Source organism: Mesoplodon bidens (genome assembly GCF_964165515.1).
Source record: "Mesoplodon bidens genome assembly, chromosome: 16".
Lineage (NCBI taxonomy): Eukaryota > Metazoa > Chordata > Mammalia > Artiodactyla > Ziphiidae > Mesoplodon > Mesoplodon bidens.
The window spans coordinates 70,974,449-70,986,455 of NC_138173.1; positions in this window are offsets into that span (position 1 = coordinate 70,974,449).

Here is a 12,007-nt window from a genome sequence, read left to right on the forward strand (position 1 = left end):
AGTAGGTCTGCATTTCTAACAAGCAGTTAGAATTTGCCATTGTTGGTCGGTGACCGGCACCCTGAGTGGAAAGTTGTTAAGATGAAAACAGAAGCTGTGGAAGGGAAGGAGTTACAGGGAGTTGCCTCATGTTAAAGGTAATGAGAACAGTCTGCAAAAGGGATAAGATGCCTCCGGGGGTGCAGTGAATACTCCATCAGTGAGGGTGGTCCTACAGAGGCTAGCAGGAATGTACTAGCTAGAGTACTAGGCTAGAGTACTAGCTAGGAAGAGGCTAGAGCCTAGGAAGGAATTAGTGGATGGGGATAAGTGATAGACCAGGAGACCCCAAATGTCTCTGCCTCTCACTGTGAGAATGCATACTTAGGTTTTAATAGTGTCTCTTCTGACCTTGAAATGTATATATACCCACAGCTTCCTAATGAATTATTTATGAAAATTTTCCATACTAATTATAAGCTTTTGGGGTCATGCTTATGTGTGTGACCACTGTGTTATAAGTACAAGTTTATTGGTTGTATGCCCAACCCCACCTCTTTCTTTTCCTGGATCGGAAAATTTTAGTCTCCTTGTCCTCTTGTTCCTGGTCAGAAGCACACTTCATAAGGGCCTCTCTTTGAAAATCCTATAGCTGGTTGGGGACAGAAGCCTTGCATCATCTTTCTCAGCAGTTTGTTGCCCATGAAAGCATGAACTTCAGCCTTTAGGCACAATACTGATCCTCCAAGTCACCTTTCTCTTTCCTGAATATGGCATTTTGGGGAGCTACACAGATAAATAAAGATGCTATTTTACTATCAATCAACTATTGATTCTTATACATGTCCTTCATTCATCAGACCCTTAAAGGGAATAATGGAGGGTGACCATTGGACTTCTACCTGTGGAAAGGGGTCATCTCCCTGGAGGAGAGTTCCCTTCTTAAAAGATGAGGGATCACCAAGCTTCTCCCAGGACAAATGTGGGGATTCTGCCAGCTTCTGGGTTTGTCTATTCCAATTATGCATTCCAGGACTAGGGAGATAACCACAAGATGGGTTCAGGGACCCACTGGGTCCACTATGAGAGGGACCCGAGCTAAACCCCATTGACCACCTGGCCATAAGCCTCATACTCTGACTGCTGGACCACAGTGACATTTTGGATCTCCTGGAATTAGTGTCACCTCAGAGCCCACGTCCAGTAATCCCCCAAATATCGGATTCTTTCTTTTCCCCCGACACAAGTCTCCCTGGTGAAAGGCCGTAAGAGGGAGTAGTTCTCAGTGTGCTAAGAAAAATCACCTTATTTTAGATTGATGGGATTTCTGCTGGACCATCCAGGGGGTAAATCCTCTAGCTCCCTGTGTGGTAAGAGTGGCCCTGTTCTCGGCCTGTAATCACTCCCTGGAAATATTCAGCCTCAGATGCCTAAGAGAGGCCATTCTGAATCCGAGTGTAGGACCTGCTGTTGATTCTCATGTTTGGTCACACCCATAGGGATTTAGAATAAAGGGAGAGTCATGATCATTATCATCCATACATCTGACAGATATGTGTTGAATGCCTCCTGTGTGCTAGGCACTGGGTTGCTTGCCAGCACAGTGGAGAACAAGGCAGACATGGCCTCTGCCTTCCAGGAGCTTGTGGCATTGTGGAAATAGGTCACTACAGCCAAGGGAGAGATGTGCTCTAACTGGTCAAGTGTGAGTACTTTTACGAGGCTGCTGGCCTCATCTTGGAGGCATCAGAAGAAATCCTGAGGATACTGTGTTTAACCTGAGACCTGAAGGGATATCCAGATTAGAGGGAAGGGGAGGAACATGGGCCAGGCCAAGAGGTCATTAGGAGTCAAGTTCTGGAAGCAGAGGGAGCGTGAACCATTGGTCCTACTGGAAAAGGAGTGATATAACTGAAATGTAGGTTTTGGCAGGTGGAAGGTGAGAAAGACTCTCGCCTGGACCCAACTTCAGTCCAGCTCCTCTGAGCTTCCTTCCTGACTAAGCCATACCCTTGGCCCTGTTCTTGCTGGGCCTGCATAGCCCAGTCATAGTGAGAATCCTGCTGAGTTAATTTAGCAGGAATCTCCTACCCTTGTTAGATCACCCTCAAGAGCTGATCAAATTCCTCATCTCCCACCCTTATTATCTGATCACCCTGGTCTGCCTTCAACAAGTTCTGCTTAGCAAGAATCCCCCCTACACCTTGACATCTCCTCTTAGTAATTTTCCACCCACTGACCATCTCCCTCCCAACCCAGATCCTTGGCTATAAATCACCACTTTTCCTTGTATTCAAAATTGAACTCAGTTCTATACTGAAGTCTCTTTTCCTCTATTGCAATAGTTTTGTTTTTTTTTTTTTAAATAAATTCTATCTTTAACTGGTGTCTGGCTCTGGTGCTCTTTGCCAAAAAGAAGATACTGAGAGTTTGGGGAGGTAAATAATAGACAGTCTATGAAAGGGCTTCATTCCATGGAAAGCTATTGTAGGATTTTAAGAACTCTGGTGTCACTGTTTATTCACATGTAATAAAAATCAGTCTCATTGAATAACAGAATGAGGAGTGGATGAATGCAGGGGAACAGTCAGAAATCTAAGACAAATGAATACAGATAAAATGATTTTACTGTTTCCTAGTTAAAGATCATCATGCCCCTTTAAGAATCAGTCCCTGATGTTTATTGCAGCTTTAAAATAGGCCTTAAACAGTAAGGTTCAATGACAAGGAGGCCTGGAGAGGAAGTGATAGCTAAGTAAAAATCTGAAATAGAAGTAGAAATTAGCCAGGTAAAATTGGAGTGAGGTGGAAGACAGGTTGGGGTAGCTTTAAGCAGTGAAGTGAATGAAATGGGAAAATGTGTGATGTGTCCCAGGTGCACGACGGGAAACAATATCTCCCCCAAATTCAATAAAGTGTGATAACAATATTAGTCATCCCTTCTCACCTTTTGTGATTCTGTAAGTCTAGAACTAAAATAATGTATTCATTGTTATTCATTTTCATCCTAAACACCACTTGGTGCTACCTAACACATCACTACTGGTATTGTACAATTGCCGTTCTCTGCATCTGTGATGTGAGCTTCCCAAGCTTCCCATCACCCCTTCCTGGAATGCTCTCCCTCCTTCTTTGTTGCTGGACAGCTCTTACTGCTCCCCAAGGTCCATAAGGAAGTTGATGAAATAGCTAAGCAAGAGATAGTATATTCATCAGCTTGGACTCTCATAACAAAATACCACAGAGTGGCTGACTTAAAAAACAGATGTTTATTTTCTTACAAATCTGGAGGCTGGAGGTCCAAGGTCAAGATGGCAGCAGTATTTGTTTCCGGCCCTCCCCGTCCCTGGCTTGTAGATGGCCACCTTCTCACTGTGCTGCCACATGACCTTTCCTCTGTGCCTGCACGTGGAGAGGTGGGGAGGGGGAGAGAGAGAGGGAGGAAGGGAGGGAGGGAGAGAGAGAAGGGGACAGAGGGAAGGAAGGGAGGAAGGGAGAATGGACAAGAGAGCTTTCTGGTGTTTTGGTGTTTTGTTCTTTTAACCTTAATTACCTCCTTAACATTCCTACCTCAAATATAATCAATTTAGGTGTTAAGGCTTCAACATATGACTTCTAGGGGACACACTTCTGCCCATAGCAGATGATGAATTCACTAGGGCACTTGGGCACATGAGGAGTGGATCACCCAGTATTACAGTTGATGATATTTTATACTCAGCAGCATTGTATCTATTTTGGGGGAGAACTACAATGTTAAACTATATTCTTGAACATCTGCGAGGTCCCCACTGGGTTGAAGCAAGAAATAACAATGTGCACACTCAGAAATATTTCTTGACTAGAATAAGAGCTTAGCTACAAAGAAAGTCTTTTTCTGATCCAGCTGGTATCCAACTGATATATATTTAGACTTGGGCTTGATAGGAGAGAATAAAAATTGATTCTGCTCCTTGATTTTCAGAGAAAGTTGTTTCCTTAAAGAAGCTGGCCCCCTCTGCAAGCTAGCAGCCCTTTTAAGGTCTGGAATTTCTTTTTTGTTATTTGATTTCATCTCAATTCCCGCCCCCCCCCCTTTAGAGGAAACAGTATATCAAAGCAAGAATGAAACAATCTGAAGACATTGATGCTGGGTACGTGTTTAAAGACCCTCTGTTCCGAATAATTTAACAACTTCCTCAACGCAAAAATTAAATACACTTGAAAAGTCCAAGAGTGGGATTGCAGAGAAGGATTAATACGAAGCAGAAATGTTCCTATTTGAGCAGATGGAATGAATTCTCCATATTTCCTTTTATACTACAATGATTATTTGTTAGACTTATAGCATCTTAGGTTACATAATTCAACATTTTCATTTTTTAAAGTCCTCTTATTTGTATCATTTCTCAGTTTTCAAAGCATTTTCTGACCTTTTAGTGCATTTCATCCTCATAACAATCATGTGAGTTTAGCTGGGCAGGTTTTTTAAAATTCAAGTTTGTAAATAACAACCACAAAAAATATCAAGGACAGTTTAAAAATATTTATGAATATCCCTTCAATCCTCATTATTTCCTGAACCACATACCAGAGATTTTCTTTGGTTGATGGGTAGGAAATGAATTTTGAGTGAGGCTAAACCCTCACATGATGCTTGAGGAAAAGGAAACTCATTAAAAAATGGCACAGTTTTACTGTTTATGTAATCTATCTCCTTTAAAAGTCTGATTGAATTCCTCTCTTAATTAAACAAAATCTTCTTAAAGTGTTTGATAATATTAATTACTGTATTAATATCATTGGGGAGTAGACGTTCTTTTTTTTTTTTTTGCTGTACGCGGGCCTCTCACTGTTGTGGCCTCTCCCGTTATGGAGCACAGGCTCTGGACGCGCAGGCTCAGCGGCCCTGGCTCACGGGCCCAGCCCCTCCGCGGCACGTGGGATCTTCCCGGACCGGGGCACGAACCCGTGTCCCCTGCATCAGCAGGCGGACTCTCAACCACCGCGCCACCAGGGAAGCCCAACATTCTTGAATCCTACACCATATTTATTCTCCCTATGAAGTTCTTCAGAGAGATGTATGTGCACACAGGAAACAGAAACTGACGGAAGACAGAACAATGTTCCACTTTATTAGAATTCTGGAAGGTTGGCCCAAAGTACATGGCCCGAGTTCAAGGTCTAATGGGGTCTTCACTCTTCTTATTGAGCCATAACCTGAGTCTCATGATTATACCATCTTCCAGCCAACATCACAGAGAGAGAAAATTGAATAACAACAGATCAGAAACACAGGAAAGGTAGAGCCTGGGGCCCGTCTCCTGCTATCCAGTTGCAGAGAAGGATGAAACAGAAGAAAGAGAGTTCAGCCAGAAGTGCTATGGAGGGACAGGTCTTCTGTCTACTTGCCACTTTTGAAGTGTAGACACAAGAAGGAGAAAAGACAGAGGGAGACGGCTGGCATTCAGCACCAGGAAGGAAGCCACGTGTGGCCTTACTGCTGCCTTCTCATGGATGGCAGCAGAAGACGGGAGACCCATGCCTTTGTAGGAGACCTTTAGACCCTGCTCACTACTCTACTTGGCTCATCAAAATCCTGGAATCTGGGGGCTTCCCTGGTGGCGCAGTGGTTGAGAGTCCGCCTGCCGATGCAGGGGACACGGGTTCGTGCCCCGGTCCGGGAAGATCCCACATGCCGCGGAGGGGCTGGGCCCGTGAGCCATGGCCGCTGAGCCTGCGCATCCGGAGCCTGTGCTCCGCAACGGGAGAGGCCACAACAGGGAGAGGCCTGCGTACCGCAAAAAAAATAAAAATAAAAAAAATAATAATAATAATCCTGGAATCTGACCAATCAAATTGATACCCTCCGAGAAGCAAAGAAGGGGGTGATCTGAGTTTCCTCACAGAACTAGAGTTCTACAGTTCTGATGAAGGATGTTGGGTAGAAAAGAATCAGATTGCAGGGGGTTTTTTTCCCCCTGTTTTACATACTTGGTCCCAAAGTTCACTTAATAGTATCAGCAACTGTGCTCCAAACACAGCCATGTCCCAATCTCTGAAAACTAGTAGAAGATAGAAAGAAATATGTATTGGGTTGGCCAAAAAGTTCATTTGGGTTTTTCCGTAAGACGTTAGAGGCCTATCTGTCATCATGGAAGCTGTGGTCAGTATGTAATATTATTTTTTCTTGGAACCAAGAAGAAATGTGAACTTGGAACCACAGTCAGGATTAAGATCTGCTTACTAGCAACGGACTCTCTTCTAACCACTATTAGTCTTTACAAGTTTCCGTTCTTCTATGGTCTAACAATGTTTGCATTGTGTCTTTCTGACAATTCACATCTTGGGGAGCAAGAATGACCTAGTTCTAAAATATGTGTGTCCAAGCTTATTTTAGAATGCAGAGCGAACTGCTGATGAAGAGAAATGGCCCTCTTATTTGGAGCACGACATTGCTGACATCATGAATGGAGAACAAAAGATCAGTATCCCATCCCCTTGTGTCAGAGAAAAGCGAGTTGAAAAAAAAAGCTAATAACACTACCATTTCTAATTGCATTTTGATTCCATTTGCTAGAAAGGTAATATTCTCTTATCTGAAGATGGTTTTCCTTTCCTCATATCTTCAGTACAGATAGTATTATTCAACCCTGGGTCCAGAGATGTGAAATACTGACAATTTTGGATGGCTCTCTAAGCATTTAATACAGGAAATTTACTTTTGTTAAGAATAACTCAGAAGGCATTTTTCAGCGATTTCAGGCTTTAAGCTGGAATCCACAGCTGTTTCATACTACGTTGTGAGAAACTGTGATGGGGGTCTTCTCTGAAAATATGCCAAGTTCTCACAACTTGGCATATAGTCGTGCCCATTGCTATATTTCTTTCCTCTTTTTCCCCACCCCATGTGATGCAATGTGCTATGATGGACAAGCACATAAACTTTGGTTTCATCCAGTTCTAGATTTGTAGCCTGATTACATACACTATTTCTGTGACTTCAGGCCCATTACTAGAACATGTCCTGTTTCTTCATTTGTATGAAGAGAATAAGAATAAGCACATGAGATATTGTAAAGATCAAATAATTTTTAAAATAGAGATATTTTAAACAAACTTCAAGCAGTTATTACCTCCGCAGCCCCCATCTGCCTCAGTGAATCTGGTTTATCTACTTGATGTCTTGCTCCTAATTTTCCCAACCAGGACCATTTAACCATGGCATGGGATTTCTTCCAGAACCGAGCTTGTTAGAGGGCTGCCCTCTTGATATGTGTTAATTACTGTTACTTCTAGTCCTGCTGTAATCAGATGGGTGGAGAGTTGGCAAGCAATTACCCATTTGCTAAATCTGGCCCATTGCTTGTTTTTTTGTACAGCCTGCATGCTAACAGTAGATTTTACATTTTAAATGGTTGAAATTAAATCAAGATAAGAATGATATTTTGTGACATATAAAAATTGTATAATATCAAATTTCAATGTCCATAATTAAAATTTTATTGGAACACAACCATGTTCATTTACTTATATATTATCTATGGCTAATTTTGCACTAAACTAGAGTTAAGTAGTTTTAACAGAGTTCCCATGGAACACAAATTCTAAAATATTTACTATCCCATCTTATTCAGAAAATGTTTGCTGACCTCCAATATAGAAAATAAATCACACTTAGGTAAACCTGGCTACTACTTACTAGCCACATGACCTTGTAAGAATCACCTTTTAAAAATGATTCTCATTATAGCATTTCTTCAAAGTGTCTAGAGAAAAATAAATGGCATATCATCTATGAAAGTGCTTGGTGAACTGCTTTCCTCATGACTTCAGTATAGATCGTATTATTCAATGCTGGGTCCATATAACTTTGTAAAACTATATGATTTTCAAACCTTGTTTTTATCCTTGAAACATTTTATTCACCTAAGTCTTACATGAAACCTCTTAAAGTAAAGCAGATAGAAGTAGGACAGGTGGTTGAAATAGGGAAGGGAGCTTGAAACGCTAAACACCCATCCACTACCCCTGGGTAATTTGCTGAACCCCTACGGCTTGCAAGAGTTTGAAGCCACTAGGGGGATAAGGAAAACAAGGACTTCTCATCTTTTCCATTACTAATGCTCCTTTTCCCATTTAAAAATTACTTAGTGCAACTCATGCATCCTGGGCTTCAGCATCCAGTGACTACAAAATAAGAGGATGTAAAAAATGTGCCAGTGATAGGAGAATTTCTAGTTGTTGTCAAGGTGATCAACTAATGGGTTGCTGGCTATTTACCTGACATCCAACCTTGAGACACCACAAAAAATGATAGAGAGGTTGATTGGGTTTGAGCAATGACCTTGAAAACCATGGGGAAGCCTCAGGGAAGACAGACAGTCGGGTCTTGTTTTGGGACAAGTAGTATCACAGAGGGCTACAGAGTGAGATTATTCAGATGGGGCCTAGAATGGACTTCCGTTTAAGATATGCTCCCATCTTTCCCTCAAGATGCTCATGGCTGAACAAAAGCAACACAGACATGGGCTGGCAAAGGATGACAAGGAAATAGCAGTGGGGTCTAAGACTTAGGTGAGGAAGACCTAATAGCATGTGCAGGTAGACCAGCTGGCCCTCTACACTCAGTAAACCATCTTGAAAAAGAGCATGGCCCTGCTCAGAGATGCAAGGTGCGTCCCTGAGAGGCACAGTTATCTGGAGGAGGGATAGTAAAGAGGAAGTTGTTTTTCCTCCCTCACCCCCTCATTGAAATTTCCAAGGGAGGACTAGGGGTTCACAGAGCTAAAGCAGGTGACAAATGAGGAGTACAACATCAACAAAGTAAAGATAATAGGATAGACAATCCAGACAAAGTGCGACAAAAGGAACCATCAGACAGAGCAGGCACTTAAAGAACTCTCAAGGAGACAAAGGAAGGTATTTGTAACAAAAAGCAGAGACAAGCAATTATAAAGGAAAAAAAATTGGGGCCATTATGGTCAGGAAAAATATAGTTGAAATAAAGATATCGGTATCTGAGTAGAAAAACAGAACATATATAGTCAAAGAACAGATTATTGATCTGAAATACCAGGCTAAGGACCCTTTCTGGAAAGCACCCAAGAGGAATAAAGAGGAAGTATAATTACACAGCTAATAGATCTAAAACGGTAGAAGGAGAATATCAACCTCTTTAAGATAGGAATTCCAGGAAAGAGAAACATTACAGGAGAAGAAATAGCTAAAGAAATATTGGCTGAGAATTTCTCAGTTTTAAAGGGCAGATGGTATGATCCTGGTTTAAAAACATACACGGGCACATTTTGACACAAAAAGGTGAAATTTTAGAAGATCGCAAAGAAAATTCCAAAAGCTTTCAAAGAGAAACGTAGATCACACACAAAGGAAGGGGAGATATAATAGATTGATGTCATGTCTCCAAAGCAACACTGGATGCAAGAAGCCCCCCCAAATAATACTTTCACTGTATTCAAGGAAATATAGAATTTTATTTCCAGCTTAAACATGGGGAGAAAACAAAGATATCCTTGAACATCTAAGGCCACAGCCTTCAGGCCACTCTCCCTTCCCCTGTGATCCTGTTAGCCTGCTTTCCATGCTTACTCTTTTGTTATATATGTCAAGCACCTTCATTTGAAATTAAAAGCCAAGAATTTGACTCTGTATTCTCCAGGCTAAATAATTCTCTCCCATGAATACAGTGAGTTTAGAAGATTATTCTTCGGCCTGAATTGTAGAAAAAAGGGTGCTGGCTACAAGATATATGGAAAAAACAACCTGGATCGATATCTCAAAATATCTTCTCTATAGAAACGCCTTAATGAAGGTGGACACAAAGTGCTTTGGGAACAGGAACAGTAATGAGGGGGCAAGGACTCCAGATCAGCATGGTTTTAAGAAAGCCACAGATCTTCTAGAGTAGGTGAGTTTCTGATAAACCTGTGACTCTCACTATAATACTGGGAGTCAGAATGGGCCATCTTTCACATCTTTATTCTACAGGCATGAGCTTGGCTTGAAATGTTAAGGTGTTCCTTGAGATACTGACATTTTATTGCTACTAGAACATGATGATAATTTGAGTAATTGAAAGCAATCCACTTTTTCTTTATGTTCTAATAGCACTCTGATAAACATGGAATGTTTCATGTTTCTTCCTAATCAGCAATGTCTTCAAAAGCAAAAGACCTCCCAGATATTACAACATGAGGTTATTTTTAATATTTAATGCAGAATCAAGGAAGCTCCTTTTGGTTCTGTATTCAGTGGAATAGATGTAGAAATGCTGGTATATAAAAAGCAGGATTGAAGGAATTTTTGCACCATATCTCTTTTACATTTCTGTGCAACATTTCTACCTTGGAAGGAGTTAAGTCTTTTTATTCCATTTCTACACTGTATTTTCAAACAGTGCATTTCACTAATGATTCACTACAGTTGAACCATTTTTATTTCATTTTTATGATATATTTACATGTAGTGCATTTTACACTGGGGGACATAGACTCGTTTACGGGCTCTTTCTCATCTCAGTTTTTTGAACAGTGTTTTTCTATCTTGTGAAGAGTGTAATCATTTCTATGTTATTTCTACACCAATAGATCGTTACAACAACAAAAATAATATGAATAGCTACCAATTACCAAGCCATGTGTGCCAGGTAGAACAGTAAGCAATGGGCATCTGGTTACAGAATTTATCTTTACAAACAAACCTGTGAAGTAGTACTGATTATCATCTCCATTTTACTTATGAGAAAACTGGGGCTCAGAGAAATAAATTAACTTATCCAAGCCTCATATCTAGAAAGTGGTGCAGACACGTTTGAATTCGGATCTGATTTTAAAATCTTCACTTTCTAAAATATGACACAAATGAACCTATCTATGAAATAGAAGCAGAATCATGGACACAGAGAATAGACTGGTGGGTGCCAAGGGGGAGGGGGAATGGGGGAGGGATGGGTTGGGAGTTTGGGATGAGCAGATGCAAACTCGTATATATAGACTAGATAAACAACAAGATCCTACTGTATAGCACAGGGAACTGTATTCAATATCCTGTGATAAACCATAATGGAGAGGAATATGAAAAAGAATGTATATATATGTATAACTGAATCGCTTTGCTATACAGCAGTAATTAACACAACATTGTAATTCAACTATATGTCAATAAAAATAAATTCTAACAAATCTTCACTTTCAATATTATGCTTTGGTGCTATGTCATCAGGATGTTATGATATTGTTATCACCATGGTGATGACCATGATCTGCATAACGATCATCGTTGTTACCTCCGGTATTCTGAGACAGTTTCATTGTATCTGGTCTCTCTATCCTGAATCCTCAGTTTATCCCATCAGATATTCACACTTGTATAGTCATATCAGGGTTGATAAATCCTATCATCCCATGGGACATTTGAGTAACAGACTAATTTCACCTACTGTTTCACTTACTGTTCACAAAGTCTTTGCAAAGTACCTAGAGGAGAGAAAGCAGCACCAACATACAGATGAAGGAAGTGAGGCTGAAGGAGGTACCTGACTGAGCTGAAGTGAGCAAGCGGTTGCTTTCAGTCATAAAATGCATGTTTCTGAGCCTGAAGAGCCCAGTTTTCTACCACATTATATTGCCTAGTACAGTGCCTGGGGCAGACAAAGTGCTCAATCTGTAGAGGTCAAATTAATGGGTGAATAAATGAAGTAATTATGAGTCCCTTGTGAGCAGAGATATGTGTGTGTGTCTGCGTGTGTGTGTGTGTGTGTGAATTCTCCAGTGTTTAGCACAGTGCTGCTTATAGTGAGCACCTAGCAGATATATATCAGTCAGTTGAATGGATGCACAAAAGACCCAATGAATGAGTGGACTGATATGAGTTCTTTGAAGGTAGGGTTATTGTTATTTGTTTATTAACAGTGCCTTGCACTGTACCTGACTTACAGTAGGAACTGAGTAAAAGTTGTTGAATGTTTGGTGAATGGGTAACTTATCACCATCCCCACCACTCTTACTCCTGGTACTACTGCCAACAAATA